Here is an 18342-nt window from a genome sequence, read left to right as displayed (position 1 = left end):
GCCCTCTGGCAATGGGAAGCCATCCCCCCTTGTGTCACTCCATGTCCATGTCCCAAGTCCCTCTCCAGCTCTCTTGGAGCCCCTTTAGGCCCTGGAAGTGCTCTAAGTTCTCCCTGGATCCTTCCCTTCTCCAGGTGAACACCTCCAGCTCTCCCAGCCTGACTCCAGAGCAGAGGAGCTCCAGCATTTGAAGCACCTCCATGGATTCCTCTGGATCTGCTCCAGCCACTCGGATGTGGGATCCCAGGGCTGGAGGCAGCTCTGCAGGTGGGGTCTCACCTGAGTGGGGCAGAGGGGCAGGATCCTTGCCTGTCTCTGGGCACCAATTTCAGCTGGATATTAATCCAAAACAGGCACATCCTGGAGCAGAGCCCTTGCCTCTCCCATACCGAGAATTGCAGCTTGGTAGGAAAATCCTCATCCCTGGAATTGTCCATGGCCAGGTTGGAAGGGGCTTGGAACAACCTGGGGTAGTGGAAGGTGTCCCTGCCCATGGCAGGGGGTTGGAACGAGGGAGTTGGAGGGTGATTCCATGATTCCATGAAGCAGAGCAGTGCAGGGAGGCAACTGGGACTCCTCTGACCTGGAGAGATCCCTGGAACATCCCTCTGTGGGCTCCAGCCCATTCCAACAACCTGGCTCCACCACCAAACACCTTTGGAATTAAAGGATGCAGTTGGCCCCGGAAGACAAGAAGGAAAACATCCCTGAAAAGCACCAGCTGTGCTGGAAGCAGCTCCTAAATCAATTTCAGGAAGAATTTCCTCGTGGAAGGGGTTGTCAACCATTGGAATGGGCTGCCCAGGGAGGTGGTGGAGTCCCCATCTCTGAAGGAATTCAAAATCCCTGTGGATGTGACTCTGGGGGACACAGTCAGTGGTGGCCGTGGCAGTGCTGGGGGAATGGTTGGAATCAATCTTTTCCAACCTAAACAATCCCATGTTTCCCTGACCTCTGACCGGATGCACCTGAATTCCAGATCCATAAATCCTGGTGGAGACTCAGGAATAAAAAGCTCTTCACTGCTGCATTTTTGAGATGAAAAATGGAGAGCAGAACAACAGAAAAGTCTCTGTGTCACTCAAAATTCTTTTATTCTGCATCAAAGCAAAGCAGGGGATTTTTGGAGATTGCACTGTCAACACAAAAAAATTATGGGGAGCATTTTTCTTCCTTTTATAATTATTTTCCTCCTTTTGCCCCTCCTTTGCTGATGGAGAAAAGAAGGAAGGTTGTTTTTCCTTGTTCTGGGGGACAAAGAATTAAAAAAAGAAAACAAAGGACAGGTACAGAGACAATCCCTGGCAGTGTTCAAAAGACAAAGTTGCTTTTTTTGTTTGGGATTTTGCACAGATATTCTTCCCTTTCACCGGCAGAACTCAAATCCAGGCGCTTCCCTGGCTGCTGCTGGGATTGACTCCAAAGGCAGGTGCTGCCTGATGTGCTCTGGACTGCACTGAACCTTTATTTTTTATGAAATCATGGAATGGTTTGGCTTGGAAAGGACCTTAAAGATCATCCAGTCCAACCCCCTGTCACGGGCAGGGACACCTTCCACTGTCCCAGGTTTTTCCACACCCTGTCCAATTTGGCCTTGGACACTTCCAGGGGTGGGGACAGCCACAGCTTCTCTGGGAATTCCATTTCAGGGCCTCAGCATCCTTCCAGGGAAGAATTTCTTCCCAGTATCCCATCTAAACTTGCCATCTGGCAGTGGGAAGCCATTCCCGCTTGTGCTGTCACGCCATCCCTGATAAAAACTTCTTTCCCTCTTTTTTGTCACCTCCTTTGGGTCCTGGAAGGCCAGAATTATGTCACGCCCAACGCTTCTCTTCTTCAGGCAGAACAAACCCAACTCTCCCAGTTTTCCCTCACATCCCTCTGATCACCTTGGTGTCTCCTCTGGACTCGCTCCAACAGCTCCATGTCCTTCCTGTGCTGGGGAATCCAGAGCTGGAGGCAGCATTCCAGGTGGGATCTCACCAGAGAGGAGCAGAGGGGCAGAATCCCCTCCCTGTTTTTGCACAGGGATGTGTTGGGAATTCCCCTCTGAGGAGCCATTCCAAGGACTTAGGAGAGGCTCCCCTGGAGGCCCCGTGGAGAGAGGAGAGCTGTGGCAGAATGAGCACAAAAAGACAAATTTTTTTAATTACAAACTCCCCGCTCCTCACTGGGGCAGCCAGGATGAACAAATTCCAGCCTTTTATTTTGTTAAAATGTGCATCCTCATCCTGAGAAATTCAAAGCCATAACTCGGATCCCTGTGAAACTGCACCTGAGTCATCCTGGAGCTGTGGGAATCTGGCTCTGTGCTGGCATCTGGGTTTGATAAAATTTCTCTTAGAGCAGACCAAGTCTCCAAAATCCAAATGCAAAGCTTTACCAGTGGATGCTGGAAATACAAGTCATTAACAAAGGGGGTAATTAACGGTGGCAAGAAGGAGGCAGTGCTCTAATTTCCATCCCTTCAGCTTTTGAGGATGTTGCTGCTCATGGGATGGTCCTGAGGAGCCAGGAATGGGCTCAAGAGAAAGCTCATGGTGAAGGAAAATGACAAAAAGAAATTATTTCATGGAATCATGGAACATGCTGAGGTGGAATCGACTCACAGTGATCACCCAGACCAATTCTTGGCCTCCAGGACATCCCAAAAACCCCACGCTGTGCCTGGGGGCATTGTCCAAACACTCCTTGAACTCCAACAGGCTTAGGATTGTGATCACTCCCCTGAGGAGCCTGTTCCAGTGTCCAACCACCGTCTGGGCAAAGAAATTTTCCTAATACTGAGCCTAAACCTCCCCTGACCCAGCTTAGACTCAGAGCATCTTAGTGAGATGTTCATCACTCTGTGGGGTTTCACTGAACCCAAACCAGTATCATCCAGGTGAAATTTTGGGTGACTTGAGGTATCCTACAAACCTGGGGTGAAGATTTTGGTACCAAGTCTGATGTCTCAAAGTAAAGCATGCGAGAATTTAGCGCCTAAAGCTGAGCAAAAATCCAATTCTGTGTCCAAACTCCAGGCTCATGTCCAAGCCTCTCCATGCAGGGACACTCCAGCACATCCAGATGTTCATCCAAAGGCATTTTTTTGGCCCTGGAATTGTGGACTGAGACTCATTAAAGAGGAAATTCATTCCACAAACCCATTTCATAAGCTTAGAAAGCCAGGACAAGGAGGAATGAATGACTTCACAGTGCCAGAGGGCAGGGAGAGATGGGATATTGAGAAAGAATTCTTCCCTGTGAGGGTGGGGAGGCCCTGGAATGGAATTCTCAGAGAAGCTGTGGCTGTCCCCATCCCTGGAAGTGGCCAGCTTGAACAGGGTGTGGAACCATGTCACAGGGTTGGAACTGGATGATCTTGAAGGCCTCTTCCAACCCAAACCATTCCATGATTCTGTGGAAGGATGGATGGATGGATGGATGGATGGATGGATGGATGGATGGATGGACGGACAGTCACATGGAAAGGTGAGTGGATTTTATACTTTGCAAAGTACAAAATAACAGGAATAATTCCCCTTTAGGTTCAAAGATCCCACCAGACAAGCCCCATTAAAAAGGGTCATGTCCCACATTGTTGGTGCATCTAAAATGACAACCCGGCCACTTGACAGGGTCCAAGCTGCTCCCACAATTTATCCAGGAGCTCCCATTCCCACCCAGCTGCCCTAGGGAGCTCTGCCACTGCCCCTGAGTTCAGGTTATGCCTGGGATGCCGCAGAGCTGAGTGGGGAGGGTCCACATCACCTCTCCGAGGGTATCTGTGGAGCAGGAGAACACCTTGGGGAGTCACTCCAGCTTCTCTTGGAGTCATCTGGGAGAAGCAGGAATTTTCAAGTGTGATTCATCTGCTTTCCTGCAGACATCAAAGTTCACAGGAGATGAATTGACCCTCCAGCGGGGACTGCTTTTCTCTTTGGAAGCAGAGGCAGCCACGATGAGCACAGAAATTGGCTTTTGGAGGGATGATTCCCTCCTGGAATCTCCTTTTTTAAAAAGAAGAATCAGTCACTGAAAACACCCATCACTTTGAATATCCCCCAGGAGAAGAAACCATTAAATTTCATTGTCACCCCTGTTCGCACACAACTTTCCTCCAGCCTCTGGAAAACTCATCTCCAGAGGAGATCCTGCCTAGGAGAAGGGTTTTGTCACCTCCCCCTCTCCCACCAGGTGTTCATGTGGGGAAGAAAAGTGTCCCAGCCCCACGGCAGAGGGATTGAATCCCAAATTTTTGCTGGCAAATGACATTTATTGAAGCCCCTACTTCCCTTCCTGGATCTGGATCAAAACCCAGCAGCACCTGAACTCCCATCTCCTGCATCCCAAGCTGACAGCATCTCCAAAATCCCACCTCTCTCCTCCCTGGAGTGATGCTCGCCCCAACAGGAGACAGGAGATAATCCTCCCCAAATTATTCACGATGGCAGGAGCTGGGAAAAGCAGGCGGGAGGAAGAGAGGGAAGGAAAGAAGGGAAAAACACAGACGACAAGCTTGTCACTTGACTTCTTAAGCAAAAGCCACCAAACCGTGCAGTCAGGCACCGAGTCGGGTTTCTCCCAATTAAATTTAACAAGTGACGCCCCTGAATCTTTCATGAGCATTCAGAAATTTTAGCCCATCTGTCTTCACGCTCCCGCACGACTCTCGATTCTACTCCCGCTTTTAAACACCCCGAGCCTCCAGCGATCAAGCCCTGCTTGTTTGTCCCGCACCGACGGCACCCGGGGGACTTCAAACCCGGCTCGGGAGGTGGCGGTGGCCGCGTAGCCGGGCTGGAGGTGGCCAAAAATGAGCCCACCGGCCCGGCACGACCCGCCCGATGCTGCCGCGGCATCCTCGGGGGAGGCGTCGCTGCATCCCCCGCGAGCGCCATTGTCACTTTAATTATCTGTCGCCCCGCGTCGCGCCGGCAGGGTCCCCATCCTGAGTCAGGCTTCAGAGTGGCTCCCGGGTCTCGGCGTGTTTTGTGTGCAGCGGCGGCTGCTTTCAATTAAAGCTCCGAGGTACCTGAAAGAGGCTCGTGGATGCCGGCGGGGGCGAGCGCCGAGACGGGGAGAGGAGAGGAGGGAAAGGAGGGAGGGAAGGGAGGAGGATGCTCCCGGGTTAACCCGGGGGGCTGCAAGGCTGGAAAATGCTGGCGAGGGATGGTGGAAGGCATAAGGACCTCACCCCATGGGACAGGGAGAAGCATCAGCGTGTTTGATGCCAGGATGTCTTTTCGGGGTGGAAGATCTGTGCTGCGGCTCCCACGGGCTGCCCCATCCTGCTGCTTCAGCAGCAGCGTGATGCCACCAACACAAGGCTGGCAGATGTGGCCCCAGAGCTTCTTGATCCTGAGATAAAGGGATTGGGAGCCGTGGGGAGTCCTCTGGGATTGCAACCGCAGCGTCCTGGCCTCACCTCACCCCTTGTGGGTCTGTGAAGTGATCCCAGAATTAATTGTGGACTGGATTGGGTTGGAAGGGACCTTAAAGAGAATCCAGTTCCAACTCCCCTGCCATGGTAAATGGGAAGGGATAAATGTGGTGCCAGCAGGTGACAGAGCAGGATCCAAACCCTGCAGGACAGAGTGGCTCCAGGGATTTGGGACACAGCCGGTTGTTATCTGCATCTCTCTGTTGCCCCACGTTTGATTCACATTCTCCGGGACATAATCAGCCTCTAGAGTTACCTTTCCGATTTTTTTCACGAGTGTTTTGGTCAGTTTTTGCTGTCCTTGTCGCAGGTGGAGTGACAGCACCTGGCCATCCCCTGGAGTGCTCCAGGCAGCACTGCAGGCAGGGCAGGGCAGGTCCTTGTCACCAGCAGGCAGCTTCCTAAACATTTTACAATTTAAATTGGATTCACAGCACACGTTCACAGTCTAAATCCAACTTGGTTATTTCTGGATTGTGTTTTTATTGCCAGACTCCATAATTGGAGCTTTCACTCCTGGTTTTGTTCAGCACAGGAGCTGCTGGACCAGGGGATGGTTTCTATCCCCCAGCAAAGCAATGCACCTAGGAATGTGGGTCATTTCCCAGGTGGAAGGAGGTGTGATGGGAGCAGCTTTTCCCTCACGGGAGAGACCCCAGACAGCTCTGGCAGCTATAAGTTTGATCAGAAAGCAATTCCCTCCCAGACTGGGCTGGCTACTGGATCATTTCCAGTCATGGTGAGCCCATATCCAGAGGTGTTGCACCAACATCCCTTTCCCCATTCCTCCAGCTCTGCACAGCTTTCCAAACCCTCTGGCAAACCCACTGCAGACCCATCACATCTCACCTGAAGCCTCACAGTTCCTTTCCCTCCTCTCTTACAGAGAATCTATCTTTCCTGCTTGTCCAGAGGAGCCACAAAACTATCATCCCAAATTTCCCCCAGCTCTGGGGTTAAACCATCCAGTCCCCATCCCCAGCCTTCCACTTTGACACAGGCTCTGCATCCTGATCCCTTTAGAGGCAAGAGCTGCCTATTGGGAAGCAAATTCAGGAACACCTCTGCTGTCCCTCAGGGAATGAGACAATCCTGGCTTCCAGCTCCTGAACAGCTTGGGAAAGGTGGTGCAGGGCCTCAGGAGGATGGAGCCTCACAGGAGTCAAGACATGAAACTGCCTGATGTCTTCCAGGGGAATTCCTGAGCCAGAACAATCTCCCTTGGACTGTTCAACTGCTGTTCCTGCCTCTTGCCCTGCCCTGGGGGCTGCCAGGACCCAAAGGCTTGGAAAAATCCCTTCCAGGTAAGCACCAACCTGCAGGGACCTGGGCAGGCAGACAGCTGGGAAAGCAGATGGAAAAAAGGTCTCCTGTGCCTGGAGGGCAGAAATCCCCCTGGGAAAAGGGGGATGATTAGGCTGCACTGATGAGAAGCAAAAGGTAGAGATTTCACAGAGTTTCCAACACTGGCAGGGAGCTGTTCCCAAAGGATCTCCATGAAAACCCCACAACAGCAGCATTTCCATGCCAGCCACCTCGGGGGGACAGTCCCCTTGGCCCTGCTGGGGATGGAGCAGATGATTTAATGGCTCTTTTAGCATTTCCCAGCTCTCAGTTTCTCCTCCTCAAAGCTGAGCTCCTGTTCAGAGACCAGGCTCTGGCTCCAAGTCCCCTCCCAAGCCAGCAGCACTCGGGGCTCCTTTCTCCAGAGTGGTGGAGAAGGCAAAATCCAGCCTTTGAGTAAGGAGAGGGATTAAGAAATTTCCCCAAGCTCAGATTGTTCTGTGATGCCCCATGGAGTTTGTGCTGCCTCTTGCCACCAGCAGTTGCTGCACTGAATATTCCCAAAGATTTTGCGGACAGAGCCATTTCTGAGGATGCAGCCTGATTCCATCCTCTTTCTTGGAATCCCTTGTGGGAATAAGCAAGGTCCTGGAGCCCTTTTTGCTCTGCTGGGATGAGAAGTCAGCTCTGGCTGCACTGGACCTTAAGTCTTTGCCCCACAGTTTTGAATTCCTGACCTCATTCCCAGTCCTCATTTCCTCTCATTCCAGGATAAGGACATGGGCATTTCAAGTCCAGACAAATCTTTAATCCAAGAGTTATCTTGCTATCCCTGCTGGAAAGAAATCCATGTTCCCCAACCCACATCCCCTCCAGCCCTCTGAAAGAGCCTGTGGAAAGCCCCATCATGGAGCAAAACCCTTAAAATTCCAAATAGGAAAAAAAATTGAGGGATTTTTCAGAAAACCCTGTGGAGCAGCATTGCCTCCTCTGAGAAGAGCTGGAAACCTTGGACGATGAGGAGGAAAAAACCCTTCCCATGCTCCTGGTGGTTACTCACACTGGCACCCCTTGGATCCACAGCCAACAGTTTCCTACATCTTGTAGGAGTTCTTATCTACCAGGAATTCACATTCCCTTAAACCAGCCCTTCAGGCCATCTCCAGTGAGCCACAAAGATGCTCCGAGGGCTCAGGTGTGGTGGGTGAGCCATGAACCCAGAGTTGTCCTGATGGTCCAGAGAGAGCTCCAAAGGTTTGGTGTTTCTCCCAGTGGTGGGTGGGATCTGTTTGGAGTGAGATTTCCCTGTGGTGCGGGTCCTGTGGATAGAGATGCCGTGGGAATGCTGTGGCCTTCTGAAGGGGGCTTGCAGGGCCATCAGATGTTGGGAACGTCTCCTAGAGGATGTCACCAGAGCAGTCACACCCTTGAGGTCTGTGCTGGAGGAGATTTGGGCTGTGGGAGTTTAAACAGCAGGGAAACACCAGAATTCCTTGGGGGAGAGGAAGAGAACGAGTAAATGTTGGCAGGGAAGGGAGATGAGCAGGGTGATGAGGAAAATGAAGGAATGAAATCTTTGAAATCCATTTTTCTGGACCCTTTCTGTGATCAGTGCTCAGGGCTGAGGCCGCTGCTCTGGCTGCATCTCCATCCTGATTATTTCATAAGGCGAAAGCACCTGGAATGCCCTGGAACCGTGGCTAAAGGGGCTCTGAGGCATTAACACTGATGAGAGCTGGGTCTTAATTAATTCTTTATTATTTTCTCGCAGGCCAGCGGTGGGTTTGGAGCACCCGCCAAGAGGGAGATGAGGTCATTCCAGTGCCAAGGAGAATGACATGCCAGACAAATCCCTGGAGCCATGGCAGTGTTCACGTGGAGGAAACATCTCCAGCAGTTGGGGAATTGTTTCCTTCCCCCTCCTCCTCCTCCCTCCACCTCTCTGCTGAGGTTGCCAGGAGGGGCTGTTCCTTCCCAATATCCCATCCAACCCTGCCCTCTGGCAGTGGGAAGCCATTCCCTCTTTTCCTTCCACTCCAAGCCTCATCTCCAGCTCTCCTGGAGCCCCTTCAGGAACTGGAAGGGGCTCTGAAGTCTCCCTGGAGCCTTCCCTTCTCCAGGCAAACACCCCCAGCTCTCCCAGCCTGGCTCCAGAGCAGAGGGGCTCCATCCCTTAGAGCATCTCCGTGGTCTCCTCAAAAATTCCTTTTTGTGGAAGTTTTGGGTGTCCTTAGGAGCTAAATGGCTCCTTTTTGGGGTGGAGATGGTTTTAATCCCTGCCTCTCTCTGGCACATTGGAGCAGAGCCAGATGCTGATCCTATATCCCATATTCCTCGTTCCCACCCCGCCGGCAAAGATCACCCAAACTGGATCCAAACAAAACCAGGAAAAGGAGCAGGAGAGGAGCTGCTGAATGTTCACTGTGATGTAAAATCAGCTGTGGCTGCGTAGGCAAAACTCATTCCACAGAAAAGGTGCACATCAGGAAAGCAGAGCTGCCCCTGGACACTGCCCATGATCTGGGGGGAGGATTCACATCAAGTCCTTTCTAGAGGAAACTGCCAGCCTTGACAGGTGACAGCTTTGACCTCCCTTGACAATTGCCCCAATTTGCTCAGCTCTTTGCTTTATGGACTCTGGCCAGGTTTGCTTTTCTTTTTTTTTTTTTTTCCCTGAAATATTTTCATGGCTATTTTTATTTTCATTCTTTTTTTCCAAGTGAATTTAGCTCCATTAGAGTGACAACCCCAGTGGCTTTTTAGCCACACACCGCTTGTGTCACCACGAGGCACAGAGAAGCCTTCAGTATAAAAAGTCTCTGCTTTTAAAACCACCAGCAAATATTTCAGTCCCTCCACCTCTGTTTTCCTCACAATCCAGGCTAGGGAAGCCTAAAAATTTGATATTTCAGCTGTGGTGGCTAAAGAGGCCTTGGGGGTTTATCTCATATAATTTTATTTGCTTATCAGGAGAGCTGCCTTGTTCTTCACGTCCATGGAATTTTTCTTTTTTTTAAATTTCCTAGAAACTCTGGTGATGAAAAAAAAAGATATAAAATAATATAAAATCTGTTTAAACTGCAACTTTCTTGAGGCAGCACTTAAGAGCTGATCCACTTTTCTGCATCCTCTGATGAATTTTTTGGGAGCAGATCAAAAAGGTTGAGATTGAGTGCTCCCGATAGCCTTGGGTGCCAAACAAGTTGGGAGAGAAGCACACCCCTCCCAAATACTGGAAAAACATCCAGGCTGCCTTTGAAAGTGATGAATCTTTTTCCTGCTTCTCCATATCCTCATGGATTTATTCCTTCTCATTTCGGGAAGTGAGAGAGACAAAACTGTAGGGAATGGGCTTTTCTCCGTGGGCTGGAGGAGCTGCGAGGATTGAGGGACAAGAGGAGCTTGGTGGGGACACGTGGTGGCCAACAGCTCACTGTCGTCCATCCACCATGGAATCATGGAATGATTTAGGTTGGAAAAGCCCTCCTAGATCAAGTCCAGCTCTGCCAAGACCACCACTGACCATGCCCCCAAGTGCCACATCCACAGGGATTAAATCCCTCCAGGGATGGTGACACCACTGCCCTGGGCAGATGTGCCAAGGCTGGACAATGCTTTCCGTGAAGAAATTTTCCCTGATATCCAGCCTAGACCTGCCCTGACACCCCTTGAGGCCATTTCTTGTTGTCCTGCCCCTTGTTCCCTGGGAGCAGAGCCCGATCCCCACCGACACCACCCTCCTTTCCAGGAATTGCAGAGGGAGAAGGTCCCTCCATCCTGAGCCTCCTTTTCTCCAGCTCCACTTCCCTCAGCCACTCCTGGTGCTCCAGACACTCCCCAGCTCCTTCTCTGGACATGCTCCAGCCCCTCGACACCCCCCTGATGCCCAGATCCTCATATCTCCATCCTGCTCCAACATTCCCCACTCTGTTGGTGCCCTTGAGTCTGTCCCAAACATCCCAGGAGGATTTGCTGCTGGCAGCACCAATTTCCCCATTATCCAGTTTAAGTGCTTAAAACTTTTCCCAAAGCCCCAAAATTTCCAGTTGCTCTGGCTTTGCCCATAGGGCTGTGCTGCCTGCAAAGCTATCCAAGCATTTTCCAGTGTCCCATCCCCATTCCAACCCCATCCCACGCACAACTGGTATTCCAAATTCCCATAGGTGTGATAATTCCCCATAACATCTCCCAGCAGAGCATCCAGCATTCCAACAGCCACAAAGCCTTTTTTTTTTCAGCCCAAATTCACCTCAACCCATCCCATCTGCCCCTTCTGCCTGTAGGATTTCAGGCTCGATGGGGATTTTTCCATGGGGATCTGTGTGGGGGAAAGGGGGATGTGTGAAGGATTCCTCTTGTGGCTTGGGAAGGGTTAAGGGCTTGGAAGTTGGAAGATGCCACTGAAGGAGACCAGTGACCCACTAACAGCCCTTTGCATCCTGAATAATTCCAGTCTCAGGTATCTGGTGAATCACAGGGGAAGGGGGAGACTGGGGGGGAAAATGCTGACACTGAGGAAAAATGAAAAATAACAACAAAAAGGACCAAAAAAAGAAAAAATCAAAGAGAATAAATCAGAACTGATTACACCGGGACACAAAGGGATCACCAGAGAGAGAGAATTCCCCCCCCTTCCCTGCACCTTTCCTGCTTCCAACCCCTGTGGAGAACCCATGTCCTTGGGGAAGGGAGCACAGCACAAAAAGAAAACTAGTGGGGCCAGCAAGGATTGAGCAAAATCCCTCCCCAGATCCCATTTTCCCATCTGCCCATAATCACAACCGCTGTTGGGATGTCAGGGAAAGGAGGTTGGAGATCCAGGTGATGGAAAATAGGGATGAAAGAACAGGCACATGTCAGTCCATGCCTCAAAAGTCCCTTGGAAAACATAGTATGACCCTCAAGATGGGCCATGTCACCGATCCACCCCACACATCCCTGTTTGCATCCAGGGAAACTGAGGCACTGGGACAATTTATTCTCCAAGAACGGGATGAGAGGTTCTTAGTAGGAGAAGATCCTCCTCCAGCCTTCCCACTATTCTCACCAAGGCTAAACACTGCCTTAGGGCAATTAATTATCCTAATTATCCACCTGACAGATCTCATCCAGCTTCCGGATGAGGAATGTGGGATGTCAGGAGTGGCACATGGGATCCCATGCTTGGAAGGGAGGTCCCCATCCTAATGGGTTTCCCACATTCCATAACACCTTATTCCCTCCTTCCGAGAATCATGGGGAGCGTTTGGGACCAGGATGATGCTGCTTGTTCCAGAATGTTCTCCTTGATGGGAAAAAAACATCCATAGGTGCTCCAAGAGCACCAAGGAGAAGGGATAGGGGTGAAGCTGCATGGAAAGGGGTGCCAAGAGAGCACAGCTAGGATTAGGGAACGAACAGCTCCTCCCCTCTTCCCTGCTGATCCATGGGAGGGGACACATCTGTCCCCACAGCCCCAAAAGCTCCTGGGGACGAGGAACATTCCCAGCCGGCAGTGCGGGAGTCACCGGAGCTGATTTCCCATGGCACAGGCACAGCTGCGAGCGCCGGGAAGCTGCCAAAGTCCAAGAGGAAAAAATCCTGATTAATATCGTCCTCCGGTGGATCCCGTGCTGCAGATGTGCAGCCTGCTGACTCGGCAGCTCCCAGCAAGGAGACCTGGAGCCGGGAAAACCGACGGGAGCGAGTGTGTGTGCACGGATCCGAGCGTCACGATGCTCCTCAGGGACAAGAAAGCACAGGGGAAGGGGAAGGATGTTGCCCTCCCATCCCATAAATTCCTGGAAGGTAGAGAGTTGTTCCATCCTCTACAATTTGGTGGCACTCACTGTTTTAGGAGCAGCATCCCGACCTCAGTTCCCTGTGGAAAGGCCTGGGATAAGCTGCCTGTGGGCTCAGGCAGGTGGCAGTGAAGCCGCTTAATCAGCTCCTGAGCTGGACACTGTCCTGATAAGCATAAAGTCCTTTATTCCAAGTATTTTCTTTTTGAATTTTATTTTAGGAAAGGCTGAAACTCCTGGCACTCATCCACAATAACGCTGGACAGCTGCGGGATAATCCACACTCATATTACCCATTCCTAATTAAACCGGAGAGCCTCCTTCCCTGCTGAGGTGACCCATTGGAAATTAATCAGCGGGGGACCAATACCAGAGCAAAAATCAGGGAGAAAGACGCTGCCTTCCCTGATTAGACAGGGAGGAAAAGTCTCCTGGAAAACAGGAATCGACTGCCGTGTGCTGGCCTGGCACGTCATCGATCCGTGCGGTCGCATTCAGGAATTCTAATGAGCTTCCACAGAGGCAAAAGGAAATAATTTGTGTAAGAAAATTGGGTGTTATTCCTAGGAAGAGGTGGTTCAGCACCAGCTTAGGAATTTCATCTCTAGGGTGGTCGGGGGTGGCCAGGAGATGTGGTGACTGGGAAGGAAGGTGATGGTCCATGGGCATGGGGCTGAATTCCCAGCTGGAGATGGGATTTGGGAAGGCTGCCTGGTGTAGTGCCTGTGGGATGCTCTGACAGGACATGGAGTGGCCAAGCAGGACACACAACTTTCCCAAAAATGGAAATTCAGGGAAAAACCTCCATCTGAGGCTCCATCCTTCCCATCCAGCCACCTCCATCCAATTACCTGTTCCTCCCACAGCCCACCTGCTTCCCATTGCTCATCCCTCCAACCCAAACTCCTAAATTCCATTGCCTATTCCTACACCACAACCACATCCGTCCATCCATCCATCCATCCATCCATCCATCCATCCATCCATCCATCCATCCATCCACCCATCACAGAACAACCAACTCCAGCCCTTTGCCCATCCCTCCAACTCAGCCACATTCATCCCTCCCATTGCCCATCCCTCCTGGTAAGTCTTCCATCTCACATCCCATCCCTCCCATCCAACCACCTCTATCCATCCCTCACATTCAACCACCTCCATCCCAAATCCCATTTCTCCTTGTGATTCCCCAAGGGCCCAGCCCACACAGTGGCCACCAAGTGTCCCCTCTCAGTCCCCCCACCCCCCTTTTACAGAGCACAGGCAGGGAGCACCAGGGGGATGAGGTTCCAGATGTGTCCAGCTGTTGCACAACTGGGCTCATACATCTTTAACCACTGCCCCAAACTCTGCTGGCTGAGCATTGATGACGAGAGAGAAGGAAGCCAGAGCGGGGTTTCCGTAGCCTCCCCAGGACCTCCACACCTGTCTTCCAGCACGGATGGCTCCATGAATATTTCATCCCTGACCTTGTGGCTTTGCCAGCTTTTGCTTGGTTTTCGTTGCAGTTTTTTTCCCCTCCTCCTCTGCTCTCTGTCCGATGCTTCCTCATCCTGCACTAACGACCCATCCCAGGAGACCCCTGGGACCCCCACGCTGCTTCCTGAAATATTTACGGAGCAGGAACCTCTGACCAGGGAGGCAACTTTGTGGTGCCAGCATGAAAACAGCCCCCACACATGGAGTGGTGGAAGATCCTTCCCTCTTCTTCCCCAGTCTATCCCAGACAAGGGAACATGAGGAGCCATCTCCAGCAGGAACATTTTTAGGGATAACATTAAATGAGCTCCTAAATGCAGTTAAAAATGAGCTCCTGAGCATCTCCTCTGTGCCCTTGGAGTGAGACAAGAGGAGGGGAGGGGAGAAATAAGCAGCAGAGCCTTTATTTTAGGGATTATGGATAATCAGAAAGGAAAAGTATTTTAATTTTGGTAAATTCCCTCTTTTTTCCAGTGGAAATGTTGCCCCTCTGTTGAGGCAGAACCTCAGTGGTCACCACACTCTCCAGGGGTAGAAGACCTTGTTCAGGTCACCTGGGGCCTTTTTCCTCTCTGTGGTCATGGCTTGTGTCTCCTTTCCCAAATTCCACAATTTCTGGTGTGCAATGGAGCTGCTCTGGATCATCACCTTCCCAAATATGAGCCAAACCCAGCCTGGGTCCTTCTCTTCCCACTATTCCAGGATTTCTTGCCGGGATCCCAACCAGGAGCAGGGAAGGAGCAAAACTCTCCCCCATTCCTTTCCCAGAGCAAGCAGAGGGGACAAATCCCAACTTCCATGGCTTCCCACCCCTCTGGGCAGCTGGAGAACATCAACCCACCTGAGCAACACGGCCCTTCCTTAAAACTTAATCAGCAGCCGATGAATTTTTCACGAGGACAAACAGGCCAGGTAGACAGGGTCCATCTTTTATTCATGAGCAGCAGGGGAGGGAAGGCTGTGGGCAGGGAGATGCAGGCTCAGTCAGGTCGTGGATGGCTCCCAGAGAAGTTCTTGTGGCCAAGAACTCCAAGCTGCCGGCTCCAGGCATGAGGCAGTAGGAAAACCCCAGGGAAGAAGCATGGAGTGAGATGATCCCAAGGCTGGGGTGCACTGGGAAAATTCCTGCCAGCTCAGGAAGAAACCTAACCCAAAGCTTCAAATGTGGGCTAAAGCTGAGCCTAAAATTTGCCTGAATTTTCATATGGGGATATGTTTTGGACCATTTTGGGGCTTGCTGGGGAATGCGGTCACAGACGCTCCCAGCACTTTCCCCACTCCACTAATGATGTCCACATCAGGGAGCCTGTGGTGTTTGTCAATTTTTTGGAAGAGCATCCCTTAAATCCAAACCCTGCTCTGAGTCAAGCAAGATGGACCAACATCGACCAGGACCATATCCTGATCTTTCTGCCAAGCAAAAAACTCCCGTGTCCAACCTTGGAACAGCCCCTAAATCCCATTTCCAACCCATCCCCAAACCCATTTTGCATCCAAAGCCCAGGCAGGGCAGGAATCACGTGCTGGTCCTACCTGGCTCCGTTCACATGTAACAGCCATGAATCCCTCTGTAATAATGAGTTTAATTAAACACAGCCCGGCCACAAAGCCTGGCCTGACATTTAACTGGCACCTGAGAAGATGCTAACGAGAAAGACGTTAATTATCCAGCTTATTAGATGTCCGCATTATTAACATAACCCTGACGGAATTAACTTGATACAAACTATCCCACAAATATTAATTGCCTCAAACTTCCTCGTAACTCGGAGGTATTAATAAGGCAGTAATTATGTATGGATTGGAGAGCTGGAAGTTAATGACGTGGCAATTTGATTTGTCTCGGAGAAACGCGATAAACCCAAGGAAGTGTTCTCCGAACAATCAATGGATATTTAATTAACGGACAGGACCTGTCGGCGTAAATCGGAATTAAACGCCCGCGACGTCTCGTGCCAAGTGTTGTGACAAAGGTTCCCAAGATGTGGCAGCATGGAAGGGGTCTCTGCCATGCTGACGCTGCTGGCAACAGCATCTCCAGTCTCCACTCCACCCAACGCATGAGGTTGTGGATGTGTTCCTCATAAAATTGTTGGAATGGCTTGGGTTGGAATGGACCTTAAAGATCCTCTCATTCCCACCACACTGCCATGGGCAGGGACCCTTCCACTGGATCAAGTTGCTCCAGTCTCATCCAATCTGGCTTTGGACACTTCCAGGGATGGGGAATCCACAGCCTCTCTGGGAAACCTTTTCTTCTTCTTCCTCCCTGGTCCAAGGAATCCTTGGGCTGCACAGTGTTGATGAAAGGAGCACTTCCATCCCCCTCTGCTGTTTGTCCTCACTCCCACCTCCATCCAAAACCCAGACCCACAAACACATCCCTACCAGGTGCCCTTCAGCAATGGTCACTTGGGAAAAGGGTTAAAGTCTCAAAGATCTGAGGTTTCCCACTGCCAGAGGGCAGGGTTAGATGGGATATGGGGAAGAAATTCTTCCCTGTCAGGGTGGTGAGGCCATGGCACAGGTTGCCCAGGAAAGCTGTGGCTGTCCCTGGATCCCTGGAAGTGTTCAAGGCCAGGTTGGAAAGGGCTTGGAGCAACCTGGAATAGTGGAAGGTGTCATTGCCCATGGTAGGGGGTGGAACTGGATGATCTTTAAGTTCCCTCCCAACCCAAAACATTCCATGATTCTATGCCCAGACCCTTCTTTTGGATCCACACACCATGGCCAAAGTGAAAACTCCAAATAAATATCCATCCATCCATCCATCCATCCATCCATCCATCCATCCATCCATCCATCCATCCATCCATCCATTCCTCAAATCTGTCCTGATGCCAGCAGGTTTTTCCTCCCATCCAGCTGATGGAAGTGGTTGTCCTCTCTCTCCGGTTGCATTGCACTTTCATAGGGATGGGCTTCACACCCCTGGAAGTGGGCCCCTACTTTCTGGTGAGGAAGATGATGGTCCAGTACCACCATTTCCATAAATTTTAACTCCTCCAGCAACCAGACAGGCGGGATGAGACCCACGGGAGCAGGGAATGAGCCGGTACTTTGGCACAGCCCTCCCAGAAGGAATTGGCAGCACATTCCCTTCACATTCCCAACCTCCTTCCCCCTCTCTTCCAACCTCTCTTCCCTTCCCTTTATGTAAATGGAAAATAACAATTAGTTTATTTTTGCTTGTGCAAATTACAGCTCCCAGGGAGCCGCCAGCTGCCAGGGCTGTGCTGGAGCCGCGCTCCAGCCTCGGCCTTTTCCATGAATAAATAACCTGGTGGGAGGGGGAAGATGCTCCCTCTGCTTTCCCTCCACTCTCATCCATGGAAAGAAAGGATTGGAGGGGGGTTAAAACCCGGGGAACCTTTGGGTTTTATGGTGTGGGTAATTAAACACTTAGCTGATGATTTAATTGGAAGCTTGGCAAGGAGGGATACGGAGTTGTGGGGATGGAGAGGGGAACAAGGGCATTCCCAGGCACTGGGGATGGAGACTCCAAGGAAAGCTGCACTTCCCAGACAGCTGAGATAGCAAAGGGCATTGGCTGGCAGGATCTGATCCCGTCTGGATCTGAGGACTGACGCTGTCCTGGAATGTTTCCCACTTGGCAGTGAGCTGTTCTCCCTGCACACATGTGGATGTGCATCCTGCATCCCACAGCTTGCATCCCATATCCCACCTGCTTTATCCCACCACCTGCACACACACAGGCAGTGATGGGTATGAGTTGGAATTCCTGGTGTTGTATCCTTGATGGAGTTTATCTGGTCAGGGAAGGGTGGGCTGGGCAGAGACAGGCTCCTTCTTGATCCTCCTGATCCAGAGCTTCCCTTTCCTCCTGGATCAAGGGGCAGTGACAACCAGCACAGTGCCTTGCTGCAGGGAGCATCCCATATCCCACATTCCATATCCCATCTCCTATGCCCCATATCCTGCATCCCAAATCTCATATCCTATTTGTCATGTCCTTTATCTCGCATCCTGCATCCTACATCCAATATTCTCCATCCTTGCATCCTGTACCCTATATCCCACCATCTGCATCTCACACCCAATGATAAATCCTGTATCCTTGCATCCTGCATCCCATATTCTTCATCCCAATACCAGCATCCCACATCCCAATACCTGCATCCCACACCCAATGTCCTGTATCCTCACGCCTGACATCCCACATCCTAAATCCTGCATCCCATATCCTGAATCCCACTACCTCCATCCCACATCCAATGTCCTGTATCCCCTTCATCCCATATCTACTGTCCTGTATCTGCGCACCCTGCATCCCCCCTCCTGTATCCCATATCCCTCCTCCTGCGTCCCACACCCATATTCCAGATCCAACTACCTACATCCCAATTCCCACAG

This window comes from Fringilla coelebs (genome assembly GCF_963513975.1).
Source record: "Fringilla coelebs genome assembly, chromosome: 1".
NCBI lineage: Eukaryota > Metazoa > Chordata > Aves > Passeriformes > Fringillidae > Fringilla > Fringilla coelebs.
This window is presented reverse-complemented; position numbering follows the sequence as displayed.